Source organism: Pteropus alecto, unplaced genomic scaffold (genome assembly GCF_000325575.1).
Source record: "Pteropus alecto unplaced genomic scaffold, ASM32557v1 scaffold75, whole genome shotgun sequence".
NCBI classification, from domain to species: domain Eukaryota; kingdom Metazoa; phylum Chordata; class Mammalia; order Chiroptera; family Pteropodidae; genus Pteropus; species Pteropus alecto.
This window is the reverse complement of record NW_006440638.1, coordinates 12230664-12254241: the sequence shown is the minus strand read 5'-3', so window position 1 is coordinate 12254241 and position 23578 is coordinate 12230664. Positions and strand designations below refer to the sequence as shown.

The window sequence follows — 23578 nt, the reverse complement described above, 5'->3', positions numbered from 1 at the left end:
TCAGTCTGAAATAGAATAGATATAAAATAAAAAATGAAGATTTTTGAAAAAATTAAAATCAAGTATATAAAAACTGAATAAGGGAGAATTGACGGAATGTTGTTGTGTGGCTGTGCCTGTAGAGAATCGAAGTGGAGAAATTAAAAACATGACAAAGTTGAACATAATGATAGTCAAGCTGGATCATGTAAAAACCATCTAAGAGCATATTTTTTTTTTTCCAAAAAGGAAGTAGGGAATCAATATTCTGGATAGTTACTGGGGGGTGAGGTAGACTCTCTTAGCTCTTTTAGAAAAGTATCTTCTGAAGCATTTACTGTTACCTGAATGGTGATTAAAGGACAGAGTTTCCATCTCTGAGGAAAATGTACTGACTGTGACCAAATTAGCTCTGAGTTTGCTATTATTTAAATATAGTTTCTTGTATTTATTAAAATGAAGTGACTATCGTATTAAAATTGAAAACGAGCAGTTGCACATGCAAATTATTTCTAAAGTTCAACTGCTGCTAAATGAGACACAGTCTCCTAAACTTAGAAATGCTTAACATAAATTATGACCTAATTAACATTTGCATGGTAATCCGGACTTCCTACAGCTTATTCTGCTAATTAACACATGACAAATGAGCACACATTAATATTTTATTGTAACATAATTTGTCCAAGAAAGCTTCTTAACTCCTTGGAAACATTTTGTATTTTTTTTTTTCCATTTTCTGCCTGAGAAGCATTCTACTGTGGTTTATGCCATTATATAATTTAGAAGAAAAAGATTGTTTCACATTGTAAATTTAATAAGAGAGAGAAAGATACAGGCTTTGGTAGTGTCTTTTTCTTCATTTAAATTATTTTCTCCTTACTCTTTCTGGGAAATACCTGCATTTTTTTTTTAAAAAAGAAAAAAACAATAAACCATTTCCTTGATATATATGTATATCTTAGCTAATTATTACTTGCCATAGTAAATGTACATTGTACACCCACAATATTGTCTCCCAGACCTATGGGGTCATGAGTAAATCCAGGCCCATCAAGGAGAACAAAAACATATAATGCTATGGATTTTGTACTTTGCAAATGGTTTCCTATTGGTCATATATTCAGTTAGTTTGTGTTTTTTTACCCTCAGATTAGGGAGGCTAGCATGCTTCTATCTCTACAGGGGTAGAAAGTACCTATCAGTGTCCATTGTAACTTTGATTTGTTATTGGGTTGCAGTTTTTCAGTTTTGATTTGCTTTCGTGGCATATTGTAGAGTTTTTTGTTTTAATTCGTCTTATTTAAGACTTTTCAAGGATGATCGGAAAGTGGCTTCTTATCCGATCATATAAATCTGAACATGTGATCTTTGAGATCTGGGAGATTTTCTAAACTAGAATGAGAACAATTGGCTATGATTAGTAATGTATTGGGTGTTTTGGAAGCACATTGCAAGGGCATCTAATGAGCGATTGAGAGGATCCCCAGTGTCTTGCACTCCACGTTTAAAGATACCATTGAGGTAATTGAACAACCTTTCCTGCTTAATGCTTGAAACTTATTGTCTCCTAAACCTATTATTTTTGAAAGTGTGTTCACCAACACTTCTGACACCAATTATGTGGGACAATTTTCCTCGCACCAACCAATTATCAAAATTTCTGGGAACCAACTGGGTGTCCTACAATTCAATTCAATTCTGACACTAATTACTTGGAGTTAGCATAGACCCCACAAATTAAGGGCTCAGTCCCACAAGACTGTTCTCTAATTCACATGCCAGTCACAAGTCCCAGGCCACTTGTACTTCTGATTGACTGGCTATATAAATTATGGGTTCTCATAATCTCATCCTTGGGCTTCACGATTTGCTAGAATGTTTCACAGAACTCAGGGAAAACTTTATTTACTATTACCAGTTTATTATAAAGGATATTATAAAGGATACAAATAAATAGCCAGATGAAGAGGTATATAGGGGGAAGTCCAGAAGGGTCCCAAGCACAGGAGCTTATATCCCCATGGAATTGGAATACATCACTCTCTTGACACATGAGTGCATTCGACAGCTTGAAAACTTTTTGAACACCATTGTTTAGGGATTTTTATGGAGGTTTCATTATCTAAGCGTGATTTATTAAATCATTGGTTATTGGTGATCAAATTCAACCTCCAGCCCCTTTCTACTCCTTGGAATAGAGGTTTGGGGCTGTTCCACTAAGGGTTTTAGGAGGTCCTGTGCCAGGAACTAGGGATGGAGACCAAATATATATTTTATTATATCACGATATCACAACTGTAAACCCCCTCTACTAAGAACTCATAAAAGAGCCAGAAAGAGTGCTGGAGAGTGAAGTTGAGAGTGGAGGCATGTGCGTTCCACTTAACTTATTAATTATATATATATATGTGTATATAAATCATTTATATGCAGATGGATAGATATAGATATATAGATATAGGTAGATATAGACAGATATATACATACATACATATGCAAATATATAGATGTACATATAGGTATATGTATCTATCTATCATCTATTTATCTATCATCTATTTATCTATCTATCTATCTATCTATCTATCTATCTATCTATCTATCTATCTACCTATCTATCTGTCTGTCTATCATCTATCTGTCTAACCAGAAACTACTCAAATGTTCATCAGAAGGTAGATGAAGAAATAAACTGTTTAATATCCATAAAATAGGATGCTACTCAGCAATAAAAAGGGATGAACTATTGATATGTTCAGTGACATGAATGTATCTCAAAATAATTATGCCAGAAAAATACGAGTACATACTTTATGATTTTATTTATGGAAACTTCTAGAATATATAAACTAATGTAAAATAATAGGAAGCAAATCAATGATTAATTGGAAGGGAGTTGGAGGGAAGAATTTTAAAGGGGCAAGAGGAAACTATCTTGACTGTGGTAATGTTTTCACAGGTGTATACATATGTTAAAATTTATTGAATTATACACTGAAAATTCGCAATTTGTTATATGTCATAAAGTCATATATATCTGTGTGAATGTGCATGTGTATATGCATGTGTGTGTGTCCGCATCTCTCTTTCTTCCAACAAAGAATATTAGCTTCAAGAAAGTGAAATATTTTCTCTCTCACTCACTGTTATATTTCCAGCTCCTAGAATTGTACCATGCACATAGTAGGTGCTCAGCAAATATTTGTTTAAGGAATAAATAAATGCAAAGAATGGGTATATACTTCCATGAAAAACTGATTTTCAATTAAAAGTCAAATGTCTTTCCCCCTCCAAGACTGAAGCCTCTATAATGGTAAGGGATGTGGTTCTCCTGTTCATGTTTATTGTTGGCATTTAACAAAGGGATGTGGTTATACTGTTCTTGTTTATTGTTGGCATCTGCTAAATGCTCAAAAAATTTCAAGAAAATAATTAATTGACAACTTGTCATGATGTCTGAACGTAAAGTTGGACCTAGTTCTTTAGAAATGAACCGTCTTTTGCAAAACATTAAGATCTTTCATTTGGATTTTATATTTCCACCAATGAAGCCTAAGGTTTTGCCAGTGTTTACATCACATTTTTGAATTTATGACCAACTTACCAACTTATCGTTCACCATTTATTGCTAATTTACATCTTGAATTTGTGACCAACTTATGTTCTTAAATATCTTTACTATTGGCGGTTCTGAGCCATTTTCTTGTCTCATTCTTCTGCAGCTCAATTTGAATACTAAGATGTATGATTGATAGATATTAGAAGCATTTAAGTTTAGCACAATGCCCGGTACATGGTAAGCATTTCCATTATTTGTGGAAAGATAGGTTACAAAATTGTTTTTATTGTGTTATTACAATTTCGAATTGTGTATCAATATTAAGTGTAAGTTGCTAAGCATTATAACCATCTATTAATTAAATTTCCATCTTTTCTTCCTTCCTTCCTTCCTTCCTTCCTCCTTCCTTCCTTCCTTCCTTCCTTCTTTCCACACTGAGCAAATACTCTTGATTTAAAAATAGTTTCAAATCAATTATTAGGTAACAGATAAGGTAATAACTGGTTTTAATAAGTGATGCATATAAAGTAATGAATACAACATGGAGCAAGATTTTGAGGTTGTAAAATACTATGCTCAAGAATATCATTCTGTTCATCAAGGATTTTAAAGTACTCCTTGTGGGATTAACATTATTGTAGGTCTTCTAGAATCACACACCTATTTCTAGCTCAGACAGATTCATCTTGTTTGTATAAGCTGACTATTTCTGCTGTTTGAGGCTTGAGACATCATAGTATGACAAGGCTGATACTTCTAAGCTTTTAAATCTTTAATCACTCCAACTTCTGCATTTGGGGTCATGTTACTTAAGTAGGCACCACTATTCTCAGGAATAGAGCTGCTAAAATAAAAACATATCTATGTCTTCTCTTCCCTTGTGGTTTACCTTAAACAAACCCCAAAGAACAGGGAACTGGAAACCACGAACTTCTTATTTCCTCCAAAATTATTCTTTGTCTGTTCAAGAAAGATCCTTTATGTTATGGTTTTAGTAGCATGGCTTGCTGTCTGCCTTTTTCCACCTTATTTCTTAGTGCATAAAAAGTTGTTCTTGCTTATTCTTCTTCATCCAAACAGTAATAAAAAAAATCCTAATTATAATAGTAGCTAACATTTTGAACATTTACTATGTGAGAAGCCATGGGCTAATCACCTTACATGAATTCTCTGATTTAATCCTCTTTGTTATTGACCATAAGAATCTACTATATTGGTTGTTTGTAATGCAAATTCCAGACCCTGTCCTTGGAGATTTCAAATCAGTAGGTCTGGGGTGAGGTGCAAGACTACATTTTTGGATAGTTTTAAGGAATGGAGTACCTTGAACTCTGCAGTTTTTAACACACATGCTAGATCATTCTAATTGAAGTGTTGCTAGGACTGCACTTTGGGAGAAAAAATGGTGTATATGTACCATAATTGATAAACTGTTGGGATGAAAACAAGGGCTTGGGTCTTCTAGTAGCTATGTCTTACCGGTGAGATGGGTGGGGTGATATTGGTAAATCAGAGTATATGAGGTGCAGTGATTAAGAACAGAATATATCTCTGGAGCCAGACAGCCTGAGTTCCCATCCCAGCTCTGCCACTTGGTAGTTATGTGACCTTGAGTAAGTCACTTAGCCTTTCTGTGCCTCAGTTTTCCGACATGTAAAATGGGGATGAAAATAGCACTCAACTTATATGGTCATTGAAAGAACTGAATATGTTAGTACCTGTAATTTGCTTTCCTAATAAAGGAATTAGGAAATACTTAAATAAAAGTGTAAAGATAGGCATGGTTACAATGCCTGGCACATTGTAAGTACTATTTAATTATTTTTTCTTAATATTTTTTGTTATTCAGGTCTAATCCTTGAGGCTTAAAGAATGAAATGAAGAGGAGTCTACCAGGTGAATTGCCAGATGTGGTAATAGCAGGTGGCATTCCTTGCAGAGCAAACATCATGTGCAAAAGCACAGAGATGAGAAATAGCCTTATGTTGCTAGAGCAGGAAGTCTGGGATGTGAGGCTAGAGTTGTAGTCAAGGATCAGGTCCTGAAGGTCCTGGGTTTATATTGCAGATTTTAAAGTGATAGAGAATCTTCACAGGACTATCAGGGGGCGTTATTTTCAATGTCACTCTGGTAAATCTGTGGAACTCGAGTTTGAGGAAAATAAGTTAACAAGCAGGTTGACTAGTCAGGAAGACTGCAGGGATCCAGGTGACAGGTGGTGAAGAGACAGAATACAAACACTAGTGAAAGATTGTTGAGAGAATATTTAAGAAATATTTGGGAGATAAAAGAGACAGGTCTTGATTTTATGGGTATGGGTTAAGAATAAGTGAGGGACAAGTCAAGTTTCTGTTTTGGGAATTGAGTGAACAGCAATGCCACTAACATAAAATATAAGAAAGTGTTTACATATCCAGCGAGTTCAGTTTTGGATTGTGGAGTTTTTCATACCCATGGAGTGTACACATAGAGATGTTTACAGGTGGTTGGACATTAAGGGCCTCAAATCTGAGTCACTGGTTTGATTTGAAGTTTGGAACACATGGTCTAACATATAAGAGAGCTCTGGTAAACTGAAAAGAACAGTATAAATATGACATTCATAGCAGCATTATCCTATTGCAGTTTTCAGCAATAATTAGTTCACATTAAAATACAAAACTCCAATGAAATTTTTCTAAAAAGGAGCAGTATATTCTTCCTCTAGCTCATTAGAAGGATTTCAGAAGAGAAAACACTGTGTGCAGTGACATGCACTTAAATTATAGACTTACAAAGGATATTGTTAGACAGGCCATCTTCATTTTTAGTTAGTTAGAAAATAAGCAGATAAGCCAGTAGAAGAGATCTCCTTTGGGTAGAATTTTCCATTTGTCATGGGCCTCTGGGAAGATTGCTTATATCTATGGCTTTATAGGTATAGGTAATATACCTAGAGAAGGTATTTTTATGGATTTGCAGAATATTAGCAAAGAAAATTAGGCTGATGTTATATATATATGAAAAAGAGCCTCCTGAGACTGAGTGATTTACTCCAGATTCTACAGCAAATACATGACAGGACCAGGCTCTTGGAGTAAAGTTAATTGAATTGCAGCTTCTCCAGTGTTCCATGCAGACTCTAATTTTTCAAAATTGAAAAATATATATTTGTATCTCTTAATTATTTTCTTCTCTTTTTTCTGCTCACCTTACAGCTTAGGAAGAAATGAAAATATAAATAAATATAGCGCTACTAGGATGGATATGTTGGCTTGGAAAGTCTCCTCCGTGAAACATAGCAACTGTCTAATAAAGTTTGGTTAGAAAATTCTATTGGATTAAATTTTTTTCATATTTAAGAGACAAACATTACATCCTCCTGTGCAGCCATTCTTTTCCCAAATATGTATTAGTTATAGTAGAGTTAGCAGGAAAAGCAGGACTGGTAGTAGTAACTATAGTAGGGTATAGTAGTGGAAGTAATAAGTATGATGGTAGTGATGGTGAGGATGATGGCATGTGTTTAGTAAGTGCATTCTATAAGCCAGACACTGTATACGTTAGAGGCTGTGCAAAAGCATAATTGAAAACTTTAACGCTCCAGTTCAAATTCCTGGGAATGTACCTCAGTGTAAGCTTTTCCTAGCTATATGACTTTGAGCAAATACTTACATTCTTGAAGTCTCAATTTCCACATCATTAAAAATAAGAAAAATGATATTGCCTACATAAAATGCATACTTTTAGACTGAAATGAAAAAACAAAGTATCTAAATCATCTGTCAAAATTTATAATTGTAACTTTGGGAGGAAAGTTTTATTATTAACCCCATTTTATATATTAGTAAACTTAGACTCAGGGAGTTGAAATAATACACAAGTCTGATTTGTGGTAAAGCTAGAATTTAAATCCAGGTCTGACTCCTGAACTTGTCTCCTAACCACCATATACACTTTATTTGAATAAATTGCTTTTATCTTGGATCTTCAAAATTACTTCTTAAATCTTGAACATCTTGAACAAATTTAAATCCAGGTCTGACTCCTGAACTTGTTTCCTAACCACCATATACACTTTATTTGAATAAATTGCTTTTATCTTGGATCTTCAAAATTACTTCTTAAATCTTGAACATCTTGAACAAATACAACTTATTTGCATTTGTTATCACAGACAGTTTTCATCATATAGAATGTTTAATTTCTGACTCTTCTCCAGAATTGTTGCAGTGAGATGCCTCTGTTATAAACATCAGTGCTTAGGGATCATGGGTAATTGGCCTTTCCCAGGAAAATGATAGTTGACAAAAAGTGGACTTCTAGCATGCAAGACTGATGGCTAAATAAAGTAGAATCACGGAATGTAGATCCAGGGTCAAAAATACCATTATTGGAACAGTATTTAAAATTGTAAACCTGACTGCTTTTTTTGTGTATACTACTGCACTGAGACTGGCCACAGTTGTAACCTACTTTATATGAGTTGAGTAGTTAACTGCCATGCCTACTGATTGGCGACAAGGTTAAAAGTAGCTGCTTTTTGGATTTTCAATGAAGTCCAGGACCCCTGTGACTCTGACTCTTACTTCTAGGCTAATAGAATATTAGTCACCTTCAATGAGTTTTTTTCCTCTCTGTTCTTTTTCCATAAACTGATTCTTAAACCAACTTGTAGTTTGTGATAAGAATATTGAAAACCTAACTAGGAAGTTGCATTCAACTCCACAGAGATGCTTCAGTAGAATTGTTATGAATTGCTTTCTTTCACACTATTTTAAATCCCAATGACTTTAACAAGTGGGTGTTAAAAGTAAATGTTGTTTTATTACATGTCGTGAAGAAGCAACAATTAAGATGTTGTCTTTGCAAGTTAACCTTCTAACTCTTAGACATCTTGCAAGTGTCTGAAATGGATAGAAAAGTTAAGTCAATGTCAACATTACTGCTGATAGACCAAGAAACTTTATCTTTCATTAAAAAAAAGTCCCTTCACGTTATCTAAGAAAAATTTCTATCAATAGAATTAAATGAGAATTATAGAAATGTTGTGAGTTTTTTGGTTGTTGTTGGTCTACTGCCATTTAGAAAGATGAATGGAAAAACTAGGACCCAAGCCCAAGTATTTGACTCTTGGTCTAGTCTTCAGGGATCAGAGTTTGATAAAAAGATCAATATTCTAAAGTAGCCTCTACCAAAACCTGTAAGCTATAAATCATCTTTGCATTATTCCTAGCTCCTAAATAATTTATTCTTCATTTTTATTTTTGGAGCAATTTATATAAACCTTAAATATAGGAGGCACACCTATACAGTTGTTATAGATATACTTTGCTATCTGATAGATCTGTTCTATTTCTAAAGCATGACATTGTCTAGCTTTGTGACATCAGATATGTTAATAATCTCTTGAAGTCTTGTTTCTACATCTGTAAACTGGGGCCATTGATAGCAGCTAAATTATTTTGGTTGTTTGAGGACTGAAAAATAGAATTAAGATGAAAACGACAGTACTAAAGTATACTCTATGTTGATGATGATGACGATGATAATGATGATGACTTTCTCTGTATAGTGTATTTAATTTATTTAATTTATTAATTTATTAATATAATTTATTTATGTTTGTCTGTCCCAATAAACAGGGAACACCTTGAAGGTAGGTGTGAATTGTATTCGTGTTGTTTCCTCAGAGACTGATGTAGACTTGGCTATCTTGGAGGCATCTAATAAATGTAGGATTAAATTGAATGAAACGGAGCTTAACAGCAATCAAAACCTATCTTGTAATTGCTTATAATTGCTGATTATGCTACTGTTTGACATTGAAGAAGTCACTGCCCCTCTTGGTTTGTCCATTTTACCATGTATAAGGAGGAGGTATTCTACCAGCTCTTCAGAGAAGCTATAAGAATGCATTTAACATTTAATGGCAAATTGTACCTTAATTGGTGAGGGATTAATATTTAAAATTAATGAAATTCATAGCCTTCTATTCCACTCTTTTTTTTTCATAGTTACAAAGCGTTTGCTAGCATAAAGGAACCCAGATGAAAGAGAGTGAAGGCCATACCTATGTCATGCACATACCAAATGAGAGAGTACCTCTCAAATCAGAGGAGGGCTCTAATTAGGAAGAAAAGCACTGTGAACAGTAACAGAATTGATTGAGCCACTTAACTGCGCCAAGCCCCCAACCCTCACCTATTAATTTCTAAGCAGTTAAATATTTAGGTGATAATTTTTGTCTTCGCTTGAATTATCTGGATGTTAATTGCTTGTTTTCTATAGATTTTATGCAAAAATAATTTAAAATAAAAATCGTATGTCAAAAAGTCTAGTGATGAATACAACAAAATAATCATTATGTGTGAGTAGTGAGATTATAAACAATTTTTTTTGTCCTTTCTTATTCTAAACGTTCTTAAATTTAGACTCCTTTAGTGGCCTGGAACTGATTTATACAGACTGGCCCAAGTGCATTGGCACTTATGGCAAATAGGCCAACAGGGATCTCTTGAGAATCTGTCAACAAGCGTCTTTGTACTATTGAGGCTCATGGGAAATGGAGATGAATGGAAAGGATCACTGCAAAACTCAATAGTAGTTCTTGCTGTACTATGACAATTACAGGCTTTCAGCAACTTTGTTGATCTTGACTTCTTTTTCTGTGTTTTTTGCTTCTGGTTCATTATTAACTAACTTTCATTCAATCTTTGTTCGAAGCTTCTGCTTCTTCATGGTCTCTATTATTTTTCATAAATTCAGTTCACTCACCAAAAAAGAGTTCCTTAGTAGGTTCTCAGATATGGCTAATGAAGGTCATTATCTCTCCTGATGCTCCTAAAAGTTCAAGATACTGCTTTCTGTAGGCTTAGAAGTAAATTTTATTTGTTTTTAGCTTTTATCTATTCTAAAATGTGTATCTACCTATTCCAATAATGCAAATTTTTGTCATATATTTAGAAATCGCTGGAACTACCTAGTCACTCAGAGACCAGGAAAAAGGTTTATTACAATTTTAGATACTCTGCAATTTGAGTAGGTTTTCAATAAACTCCCCCAATGTGAGGGCTTTGATATTCTTTTGAAATATTCTTATAAAGGCTGTGCTTTCCCCCAAATTTCTTTCTGCACTTGATGTAGTGAAATGGCAGCAAAACATGTTTCCCTGTCTGAACAGATGTGCCCAACATGGAAAGCTCAAGCCACAGGTCTCGATCTTTATAGCAGAAGATGAGCTATAATTCTGGTATCTGAGAAAACTAGTACCCAGTACTTCATGAAATTCACTACTCTCCCTACTCCATGAAGGGATTTTCTCTGTTCATAAGAGGCACAATCCATTTATAAATACTAAAATAGCCAGTCATTAACTAAGACATCTGAAAGTGTAGGATTACCTGCTGTTCTGATTTGAATTGTTGTCCAGAATGAAAACCTCCGATGGTCACTTTCTGTCTTTTCTCAAGTGTTCTATGGTCAAAAACCCTTCCAGAACATGGTCCAGGTTAAAGGCACTGTTTATTGACATTTTCTAGGAGAGGGCCTGACCGGGATCAGGTATCAATAACTGTGTAGAGGCCAGGTATGTTTGGAGCTTCTTTGAGATTTAAGTTATTTTCTGGGTTATCTATTACAACTTGCAGAGTTTCTGATGTTTCTCTTTGCCTTTTTGTTTCAACAGCAATAAACTCTATATTTTATAGGTCTCCTTTGCCTGATCTTGTAGGTATCTCTGATTCTTGTGTGTTAAAACAGCATCCTTCTCATTTTCACTTATTCTTAGTCTTAAGATTAGCCAACTACATAAAAAAGCATTCTGACTATAATTCCCCCTTCTGATTTTTGAAATTCGTAATTGAATTATTGGTTTATTATTTTTAAAATTCTTGAAACTATAAATGTGATAGTAGTCAGATCACTTGCTTCTATAATGAGAATGCAGAGAAGGTAAGATATACCATTATTTACCTTTAATTTAGCTAAAAAGTGATAGCAGCTTGTTGCCAATAATAATAATTTTGAAGTTTGTTAGGCTTGTGACCAGATAGCCTATTGTGGTATAAACCCATTTTCCCAGACAGTGGCCTGGTAAAGAAGAATTATTTGATATTGTCAGACAAAAAAAAGGCCTTTGGTAGTGTTCTCTTAAATGATTTATAAAAAGAATCTTTCGCCTTGATCAGAACCATTGAGATTAACATGAGATGTTAGAACATTCTTCTTGCAAGATCATTGTTAAATCAAAATCAAAAGGGTCTTCAGCAAGACACCCCATAAATCCCAAGATAATAATTACATTCTTAGAACTAGAAATCTTACAAGTTTGCAGATATTTTAGAGTTTGGCATTTGTAGCTTTTCTCATATTATGAAATATTTATGCATTGTTCAGATAAGCCTGCTTTGTTACCATTGGATACCTACTGTTGTACAGGAATTGCATTTAGAAAGGAATTGAATCTGATTTGCAAAGTCCATAAAGCTCTCATTGCCAGAGATTTCAGTAGAAATCCTTTTGAGACAATAGTTGAAAATACTGGGAAATAGATGTTCATTTTGTTTGGAGAGTTTTTGTTATTTGTGGTAATGAAAGAAAAAGAATTACTATCATTTTGCATTTCATTTAGAGGACATGAGATTGCTGATAAAATTTGACTATCTGTACAGATATTTTTAAAACAATAATTATCTTAAAATTTATGTTTCAATTATAGTTGACACAATTATAGTAGTTTCAGGTGTATGACAGAGTGATTACACAGTTGTATCCCGTACATGGTATTCACCTTAATAAGTCTAGTATCCATCAAACACATAGTTATTATAATATTATTGACTATATTTCCTATGCTGTGCTTTATATCCATGTGACTATTTTTGTAACTGATATCTTTTACTCTCCTTCTTCTTTCTCTCCAATCCCCCAAATCCCCCTCCCATCTGGCAACTATCAATTTGTTCTCATTATCCATGAGTTTGTTTCAGTTTCATTTGTTTGTTTATTTTATTTTTTAGAATCCAAATATAAGTGAAATTATTTGGTATTTGTCATTCTCTGTCTGATTTATTTCACTTAGCATAATAGCCTCTAGCTCCATCTCTGTTGTAGCAAATGTTAAGATCTCATTCTTTTTTATGGTTGAGTAATATTCCATTGCATATTTGTACCACATCTTCTTTATCCATTTGTCTATCAGTGCATATTTAGACTACTTTCATATCTTGGCTATTATAAACAATGACGCAATGAACATGGGGGTGCATATATCTTTATAAATTAGTGTTTTGGATTTCTTCAGATAAATACCCAGAAGTAGAAGCTGCTGGGTCATATGGTGATTCTATTTTTAATATTTTGAGGAAACTCATACTGTTTTTCATAGTGGCTACACCAGTTTACAATTCCACTAACAGGGCCCGAGATTCTCTTTTCTCCACATCCTCACCAACAGTTGTTTTTTGTTTTTTGTTTTTTGTTTTTTTTAAATTTATTGATAATGGCCATTGTGATAGGTGTGAGGTGATTACTCATTGTGGTTTTAATTTGTATTTCTCTGATGATTAGTGATCTTGAGCATCTTTTCATATGTCTATTGGCCATCTGTATTTTCTCTTTGGAGAAATATCTATTCGGGTCTTCAACCCATTTTTTAATTGGATTGTTTTTGTTGTTGTTGTTGTTGCTGAATTGGATAAGTTCTATATATTTGGGTATTAATCCCTAATCAGATGTATCATAAGAGAATATCTTCTCCCATTCAGTAGGTTGTCTTTCCATTTTGTTGATGATTTCCTTTGCTGTGCAAAAAGTTTTTACTTTAATATAGTCCCATTTGTTTATTTTTCCTTTTGTTTCCCTTGCCTGAGGAGATATATTCAAAAAGAAATTACTAGTAGCAATATCAGAGAGTTTATTGCCTATGTTTTATTCTAGAAGTTTTATGGTTTCAGGTCTTACATTTAAGTCTTTAATTCATTTTGAGTCTATTCTTTTATATGGTGTAAGAAGGTGGTCCAGTTTCACTTTTTTGCATGTATCTGTCTAGTTTTCCCAACACTATTTATTGAACAGACTGTCTTTATCTCATTGTATATTCTTGCCTCCTTTCCCAAATATTAAAGGAGTGTATAGATGTGAATTTATTTCTAGGCTCTCTATTCTGTTCTCTTGATCAATGTATCTATTTTTGTGCCAGTTCCATGTTGTTTTGATTACCGTAGACTTGTGGTATAGTTTGATACTAGGTAGGGTGATACCTCCAACTTTGTTCTTCTTTCTCAAGATTGCCATGGCTATTTGGGATCTTTTAAGGTTCCATATAAATTTTTGGATTATTTGTTCTAGTTCTCTAAAAAATGCTATTAGTATTTTGATAGAAATTGCATTAAATCTGTAGATTGCTTTTAGTAGAATGGCCATTTTAATAATGTTGATTCTTTCTACCCATAAATATGGTTTATGCTTCTATTTATTTGTATCTGTTTCATTTTTTTCTCAATGACATAATTTTCTGAGAACAGATCTTTTACCTCCTTGGTTAATTTGATTCCTAGGTATTTTATTGTTTTCGATGCTATTGTAAATGGGATTGTTTTCTTAATTTCTCTTTCTGAAAGTTCATCATTGGTGTATAAAAATGCAACCAAATTCTGAATATTATTTTTGTATCCTGCTACTTTACTGAATTCATTAACCAGTTCTAACAGTTTTTGGGTGCAATCTTTAGGGTTCTATATGTATAGTATCATGTCATGTGCAAATAATGACAGTTTTACTTTTTCCTTTCCAATTTGGATACCGTTTATTTCTCTTTCTTGTCTGAAGACTGTAGTTAGGACTTCCAGTACAATGTTGAAGAGATGTGGTGAAAATAAGCACCCTTATCTAGTTCTTGATCTTAAGGAAAATGCTTTTAGCCTTTCCCCATTGAGTATGATGTTAGCTGTGGGTTTGCCATATATAGCCTTTATCGTGTTGAGGTATATTCCCTCTATTCCCACTTTGCTGAGAGTTTTTATCATAAATGGATGCTAGATTTTGTCAAACACTTTTTCTGCATGTATTGATATGATCATGTGATTTTTATCTTTCAATTTGTTAATGTGATGTATCACATTAATTGACTTGCAGATATTGTACCAACTTTGCATCCCAGGAATAAATCCAACTTGAATAAATCCAACTTGATCACGATATTAATGTATCGCTAAATTTGATTTGCTAAGATTTTGTTGAGGATTTCTGCATCTATGTTCATAAGGAATATTGGCCTATAGTTTTCTTTTTTTGTAATATCTTTGTCTGGTTTTGGAATTAGGTTAATGGTGGCCTCATAAAAAGAACTACAGAGAATTCTCTCTTCTTGAAGTTTTTGGAATAGTTTGAGAAGAATAGGTGTTCATTCTTCAGATGTTTGGTAAAATTTACCCGTGAAGCCATCCAGTTCGAGAATTTTGTTTCAGGTAGTTTTTTGTTTACCGATTCAATTTAGTTAGTAGTATTTGGTCTGTTCAAGCTTTGTTCATTTTTGGTTCAATCTTGAAAGATTATATGTTTCTAGGAATGTATCCATTTCTTCCAGATTGTCTAATTTGTCGACACATGATTGTTTGTAGTATTTTCTTACAATTCTTTGTATTTCTGCAGTGTCAGTTGTCACTTCTCTTTTATTTTTGATTTTGTTTATTTGGGTCCTCTCTCTTTTTTTCTCGATAAATCTGATTAAAGATTTATCATTTTTTTTCTCTTTTCAAAGAACCAGTCCTTTGTTCCATTGATCTTTTGTATTGTTTTTTTAGACTCTATTTCATTTATTTCCACTCTGATCTTTATTATTTCCTTCTTCCTATCCACTTTTGGCTTTGTTGTTGTTGTTGTTGTTGTTCCCTGTGGTGTAAGGATAGACTGTTTATTAAATATATTTTTTTATTTCTTGAGGTAGGGCAGTATTACTATGAATTTCCCTCTTAGGGCTGCTTTTACTATATCTCATAGATTTTGGGTCACTGTGTTTTCAAATTTATTTATTTCAAGTTATCTTTTAATTTCTTCCTTGATCTCATTGTCAACCTATTCATTGTTTAGTAGCATATTATTTAGCCTCCATATGTGTGTGTGTGTTTCAGTTTTTTTCTTGTAATAGATTTCTAGTTTCATAATACGATGATCAGAGAAGACGCTTGATATGATTTCAATCTTCTTAAATTATTGGGACTTATTTTGTTTCCTAACATGTGATCTATCTTTGAAAAATGTTCCATGTATACTTAGAAAGAATATATATTCTGCTGCATGTGTACTTAAAAAGAATGCATATTCTGCTTCTTTGGTCTCAAATGCTCTAAAAATTAATTAAATCAATCCAGTCTAATGTGTCGCTTAAGGCTGCTATTTCCTTGTTGATTTTCTGCGCTGAAGATCTGTCTCTTGGTGTCAAGGGAAGTTAAAATCTCCTACTATGACTGTATTACTGTTGGTCTCTCCCTTTATGTATGTTAATATTTCCTTTATACATTTAGGTGCTCCTATATTGGGTGTGTAGATGTTCACAAGAGTTATATCCCCATGTTGGCTTGATCGCTTTATTATAAAATGACCTTTTTTGTCTTTTGTTACAGCCTTTTAAAAAGACGATTGTGTCTAATATAAGTATTGTTACTCCAGCTTTTAAAAATATTGTTTTTATCTCTTTAATTTTTTTCCGTGTCTTCTTTTCTTAAATTTATTTATTTTAATTAGTTTCAAGTATACAGTACATTGGTTAGACATCTATAGTTCATAAAACGACCTGCCTAGTTGCTACCTCTCTTCCTTGACCCTTTACCTAGCCAATGTATTAATGCTAACTGCATTCCCTAGGCTGTGCTCCTCATCCCCATGACCATTCATTAGCTACTAATTTGTACTTTTTAGTCCTTCACCTTATTCTCCCAGCCCTCCAAACACCCCTGCCCTCTGTCTGTCATCAAATTGTCCACTATATTGATGAGTCTGTTTTTGCTTGGTTTGTTCTTTTTATTCCTTAGATTCCGCATATAAGTGAAATCATATAGTGTTTATCTTTCTCTGTCTGACTTAAATACCTTCTAGGTCCATCCAAGCAATATCTTGTTCCATCCCCCTTCCTTTTCATATGTAGGGGTCTTGTTTTCTTATCCGTTCAGCCACTCTATCTTTTGGTTGGAGCACTTAATTCTTTTCCATTTGAATTGTACTTATTGATAGGAATGTAGTTATTACCATTCTTTATTCCTGTTTTTGATACATATTTTTCTTCTTAAAGAAGTCCCTTCAACATTTCCTGTAATACTGTCTTGGTGGTGATAAATTCCTTTAGCTTATTTTTTGTCTGGGAAGCTCTTTATCTGTCCTTTACTCTAAATGATAGCTTTGCTGGATAAATTATTCTTGGTTCTATATCCTGGGTCTTCATCCTGTCAAATATCTTTTGCCAAGCCCTTCTGTTCTGCATAGTTTCTTTTGAGAAATCAGCTGCCAGTCTTATGGGTGTTCCCTTATAAGTAACAATCTGTTTTTTCTTGCTGCTTTTAATATTCTTTCTTTGTTTTTAACCTTTGACATTTTAATTATGATGTGTTTTGGTGTGGGCCTCTTTGGATTCCTGGTTTTGGGAATCTTCTGAGCTTCCTGGGGTTTTATGTCCATTTCTTTCACCAGGTTAGGGAAGTTTTTCATCATTATTTCTTCAAACAGCTGTTCAACATCTTGATTTTCTTCAGTTACACCAATCAAATGGATATTTGGACCCTTAATAGTATCCCATATCCTCCTTAAATTATTTTTATAGTCTTGACATCTTTTTTTTCTTTCCATTCTGATTGAGTAGCTTTGGCTTTCCCATCGTCTAGATAGGGCATTTGATCCTTTTCTTTATTCACTTTGTTTATTCCATTTAATATACCTCTCGTCTCAGTTAATGTGTTTTTCATTTCTGACTGGTTCCCTTTTGTAATTTTCATCTCCATTTTTGTTTTTTTTTTATCTCTTTGTTGAAGTTCTCTACCTTTCCCAAAAGTTCAATGAGCATCTTTATAACCAGTGTTTTGAACTCAGCATCTGTTGACTCCATTATTTCTAGATCTCTGTTCTGTTCTCTCATATCGTTTCTGCTTCTTTGTCTTCCCATTTTGGCTGCCTTTCCAGTCTGTTTCTATGTACTAAGCAAAACTCCTAAGTCTCTTGGTCTTATTAGTGGATTTGTGAAGTACGTGTCCAGTGGCAGAGTCCTGAGAGAGATTTTGCTGCAGGCCAAATTTATCCCCGGCCTGTGCCTCTCTGGGGCCACCTGTTAAGATTCAGCAAGCAATCCGCAGAAACCGAGGCCAGCTGCCTCCAGTATGAGTCTAGGCACTGCTCAGCAAGTAGCACCTGACTTGCTGAGGATATAACTGGATTTGGCTTGGGTGGATTTGCTATTTGGGGTAGGCGGGGTTTCAGGAAATCCTCTGGGCAGAGTGACCTGTGTTATCTAGTTTGATGACGTCACGGCTATGGCCGGGCTGTGTCCACGCTCTGGGAGTATGGAGGGCTCAACAAGGAACAATGGATACTGCAGGCACTTCTGTACAGAGCAAGTCTCGCATTGGCCCTCATTCCAACGTCTCCCTGTAAGTCCTTGGTGCCCGCTGCACACAGCCGAATTAGCACTGGTGCTCAGTGTGAACAGGTCTGTCACCGCGAATATCCACTCACAAACATGGCCCCTTTAAGAAGCTTCTGCTGCTGCCGCTGCTGCAGCCTCGATCTCACTCAGCCACTCGGGACCGGGCAGCCCCATGTCCTCACCCCATCCTACCTTCTGCCATTGCAGAGTATTTCTTGGATTTCTCTGTAGTTGTATGTCTTGTTCATCTAGATCCCAGGCAATTTTTCCTTGCTGCTGCTCCTTATTACTGTCACAACTTTGATTTGGTTGCCAGAGGGATGAACAGAGCCTCTATCATCTACACCATTTTTTTCTCCTCTCTGTGTGTCTTTTGATTTCAAGTGGCTCTTTTGTAGGAAAGATATATATATATTTTTTAATTCATTCAACTGCCCTATGGCTTTTCATTTGAGCTTTTAGTCTATTTACATTTAAAGAAATTATTGATAGGTATGTAGTTATTGCCATTTTATTAATTGTTTTCTGGGTTACTTTTGTAGTTCTCTGTTCCTTTCTTATTCCCTTGTTCTCTTGTACACTAACAACTTTCTATAGTGTTATATTTTGAATCATTTCTCTTTATTTCTTGTATGTTTCTTAGAGATTTATGTTTGTGGTTACCATGTGCTTTATATATTCTGTTATGTTTATAGCAGTTTATTTTAAACTGATGGTCAATTCAGTTGAAAGCATTCTAAAATTATTACAATTTTTACTCTCCCCCTACATATTTATGTTTTTGTCTTTACTTTTTCTTTATTTGGGTGTGTATCCATTAATTTATTGTTGTAATTACACATGATCTTCCTACTTTCGTCATTTAATCTTTGAACTGGCTTTTTAATTGGTCGATCAAACGCTTTCACTAAGTGCTTGCCCTTATCAATAAGGATTTTTTCTTCCTTATGTTTTTTATTTATATTTTTGATATTTTCTTTTCTACTTAAAGAAGTCCTTTTAACATTTTTTGTAATACTGGTTTAGTGGTGTAGAACTCCTTTTGCTTATTATATTATATTATATTGTATTATATTATATTATATTATATTATATTATATTATTATATTATTTTATTTTATTTTATTTTATTATTTATTTTATTTTATTTTGTCTGGGAAATGTTTTATCTCTTCTTCCATTCTAAATAATAGACTTGCTGGCTAGAGTGATCTTGGTTTTAGGTTTTACCTTCCATCACTTTGAATATTTTGTGCCATTCCCTTCTGATCTGCAAAGTTTCTGTTGAAAAATCAGCTCGTAGTTTAATGGGAACTCACATGTTGGTAACTAACTTTTTCCCCTGCTACTTTCAAGTGGGCCTCTTTGGGTTCTTTTTTGGGGACTTTCTGCACTTCTTGGACTTGTGTATCTATTTCTTTTACCAGATTAGTGAGTTTTTCCATCATTATTTCTTCAAATAGTTTCTCAATCCCTTGCTCTCTTTCTCCTGGTATCCCTATGATACAAATGTTGACATTGTCCCAGAGATTGATTACACTATCCTCATTTAATTTTTTTTATTTTCTCTTCGAATTTGTGTTCTGCTACTTTGTCTTAAAGATCATTAATTCAGTCTTCTGCTTCATCTAATCTGTTGTTTATTCCCTATAGTATATTCTTCATTTCAGTTATGGTATTCTTCTTTTCTGATTTTTTTTTTATGTTCTGTCTCCTTTTTTATGTTATCTTTGTTTTTGTTCAAGCTCTCACTGAGTTAATCTATTCTTTTTTGTTTATGTTTATGATATAATTTTGAATGGGAGGGCAATAACTAATATAAATCAAAACTATATTCATGACTTATTATTACATTTTACCTGTTTTTATGATTTTATTCCTCTTCATTTTCACTTCTGCCTTCGAATTTTTCTGTTTATTTCTCTATTAGAAGAGTAAAGTGTGATATTCTCCTTAACACATAAACTCTTTCATTCTGTCTCTCTAGAGAATATTTTAACTGTTTTCATTATCCATCTGCCTAAATATAAAACATCAGATTTCTCCAGTATTCTGAAAATAATTTATACTTTGCTTAGATAGGAATATTCTTTTTCTAAATTTTTCTCATTATAATCATGTAGGCTTTTGTGGTCATGACACATTGATCACATAGATATCATTATAAATTAATCTGGCTGATGTTTGGATTGATATGTGTAGGTTTCATCTATTCTTTACTTTAGTTCATTAAGCATCCTTATAACCAGTGTTTTGAACTTTGTATCTGGTAGATTGCTTGTCTCCAATTCATTTTTTTTTCTGGAGTTTTGTTTTATTCTTTAATTTGGGCCATGTTTTTTTATCTTCTCATTTTGGCTTCTTCCCTGTGTTTGTTGCTATGTATTAGATAGATCTTCTATGTTTCTGGATCTTGACAATGTGGCCTTATGTGCAAGATGTCCTTTAGGCCTACAGGTGCAGTTTCTCTTGTCACCTGAGCCAGGTGCTTCAGGGATGTCCCCTGTGTGTATTGAGTATGGCTTTCTGTTATAGTTGGGCCATGATTGCTGTTGGCATGTCAGTGGGAGGGACTGACCCTCAGGCTGATTGGTCATGATCACAGTGGAGGAGCGTTGTGCTGGGGCTGACCCCACAGAGCAGCAGTCACTTTAGTGGGACTCTGGTGCCAGCTGGGTCTGTTCCTCAGGTTTGTCATTTGTGGAGCTTGTTAGTGATGTTCTGATGTTGTCTGAAGCCACTGGATGTATTAGGTCTGGAGCCTCTTGGGAGGGGCTCCTGTGCAGACCAAGGTGAGTTGCTAATTGTGCCAGCCTTGGAACCATTGGTAGGAGCTATAAAGTAATCTACAATTGGTTACTGTTTGTGCTGCATTGGAGGTCCTTGGGAGAGGCTACATTGTTAACTGTGGCTGACTGCCACTTGTGCTTGGCTTGGACCCTTTGGTGGGCACCATGATGAGAACTGAGGCCAGTCACTGTTTGTGCTGGGCTTGTGGTAGGTTAGTTTAAGCTATATTCCTGGCCAAGACAGCTTGTCTCTTATGCCAGGCCTGGGTTCACTGAATAGGAGTTATAATGCAAGTTGAGACTGGTTGCCCCTTGTGCTGGGCTTGGGGCTGCTTAGAGAGAGCTATAAGGCACCCCAAATCTGGATGCTGCTTGTTGGGGTTTGTGGGCTTTTGATAGATGTTGGGAAAGTATACAGCATGATCTGAAGCAGGCTGCTTCTGTGGAGGATCTACTAGAAAAGGCTTGGTGTAGCAGATGAATTGGGTGGGGTAAGGTCTCAGGGAATCCCCAGGCTTGGGTGAATGGTGTTAGACTGGTTAATGGAGATTTGGTGCCTGTCTGTGCCAGGCTGTCTGGGTTGGAGGAGAGTTTAACAAAGGTACAATGACATTTGCTAGTACTTCTGTTCCTGGAGAGTTCTTCCAACCAATGCTCTTCCAGACATCACCCTGAAGTTACTTAATTTACTTCTTCCCATATGTCTCTGGTGCTGATCAAGCCCCTGCACCTGTGCTAGAGTTTAGAATGAGTCATTTTTTGACTGGGTGAGTCTGTGGTTGGACTATTTAAGAGCAGCACCTCGCACTTTAGCAGCCCTTCATCTTTCTTGGAAGTATTCCCCACTGGTTTTCAGAGCTAGATATTATAGGGACTCCTCTTCCTGACATTGCTGCCCCATGTCGGAGAGCCCTTTTTGAGGCTGGGACTTCTCAGTCCTCAGAGGACCCTCTGAAGCTAAAATATTCTTTCTTTTTTTAATCACCACACCATTGGTATGGGACCTATGCATCCTACGTTTCTGCCCCTTCTATCAGTCTTGATGTGGCTTCTTCTTTGTATCTTTAGCCATAGAAATTATGTTCAGCTAGTCTTCAGGTCATTCTCAATGATGGTTGCTGTACAATTTAGTTGTAACTTTGATATTGACAAAGGAGGGGATGAGCATATTCTGCCGTCTTGACCGAAAGTCCTTAAAACAGTAATTAATGTTTGTACAAAATTCATTTTAACACAAACACATGAGAAATAAACAATAGGTTATTTATAACTACCATCTAAAATATTTTAGAATATATTCTTCGAGATTTTTTTGCTTGTTTTTTTTCCTTTACTTATCTCTTTTTCTTCTCCCTCTCTTTTGTCCATCTGTCCATCCATCCATCCATCCATCCATCCACCCATCCATTCATCCATCCATCTTGCATTTAAAACATAGTGTTATATTAAACAAAACTTCTTATAACTTGCTTTTGTAATGAGACAATATACTTTGAATTTCTTCCATGCAAGTAAATGTACTACTTTATGGAAGTTTCATTTCATTGCATAAGTTTTTCATAAATTATATATTTAAACTCTTACTATTAGGCATTTATGTTGTTTCTAATTTTGATCTATTACAATCATTTCTGTGATAAAAAGCATTCGTTGACTCTATAAGTATTTATTGAGCTCATACTATGTGCCAGCTCATAAGTATTGCGGCTACAACAATGTTAGACATAGCTCATATTTGTTTTCCTATGCTTCTATGTTAAATAAGTAAAACAAGATCACTTAAATTTACTTAGAGTAACAACATTCGTTTTTGTTAATAGTATTTATCATCATTAGGATATTAATACTTGTGGTTATTATTTCCCCAGGTCATTAAAAGATTTTATATAAATAACACTCTATTAAAGACTTGGAAATAATGATATATACTCACAGAGCATCCACAGCCTATATTAATTTGACTGAAAAATTATATAGCAGTTATATTATCTGACTCTCTCCACAGCCGGAATGAATTGGTAATATTGGCAAATAGACAGAATTTATCTTTCCATTGATTTTAATCTATTATTCATTTGTGGTTTTGACAGAGAAGTTTCCTCTCATAGTCATCAGGTAAGTAAAGATATTGTGACCTCTTGTATGAAGCACTGGCCAGGAGCTGAGGATCCTCATTATGAAATTGAATTCAATTACCTATTAGCTACTTGAACTATGGAAGTCATCAGATATTCCTGAGCTTCAGTTTTCTGATCTAAAATAAGCATATATTACTCAATAATTTTTCAGTTTCTATCATTCTAGAAATTCTGAAAAATGCAATTTTTCATTGTTTTTACTGGAAGTTAGCATTGAAATTGTCTGGGACTCTTTTTAGAATATTGATTCAGTGTATCAGAGCTAAGCTAAGAGATATGAATAACAATAAATATAATGAAAACTCTGAGACAAGGAATGATTTGATATATAAAATTTTGAAAGATTAACATCAATATGTGTATTTGAATAGAATATAGACAGTCAAATATGGAAGTGGAAAGGCCAGTGGGAAAACAATTACATTTGACAAGGTGAGAGATTATGGCGATACCACTGAAAATGGTGTGAAACAGTCACATTCTGGCTATATTTTGAAAGTAG

The 23578-nt window shown here is 34.4% G+C and overlaps 1 protein-coding gene across 1 annotated transcript in view; it reads left to right on the top strand.

Annotated features, from left to right (window-relative positions):
* The window catches only part of FAM19A1 (family with sequence similarity 19 member A1, C-C motif chemokine like), a 511760-nt gene that overhangs the window by 68144 nt on the left and 420038 nt on the right, over positions 1 to 23578 (top strand). The window lies entirely within an intron of this gene.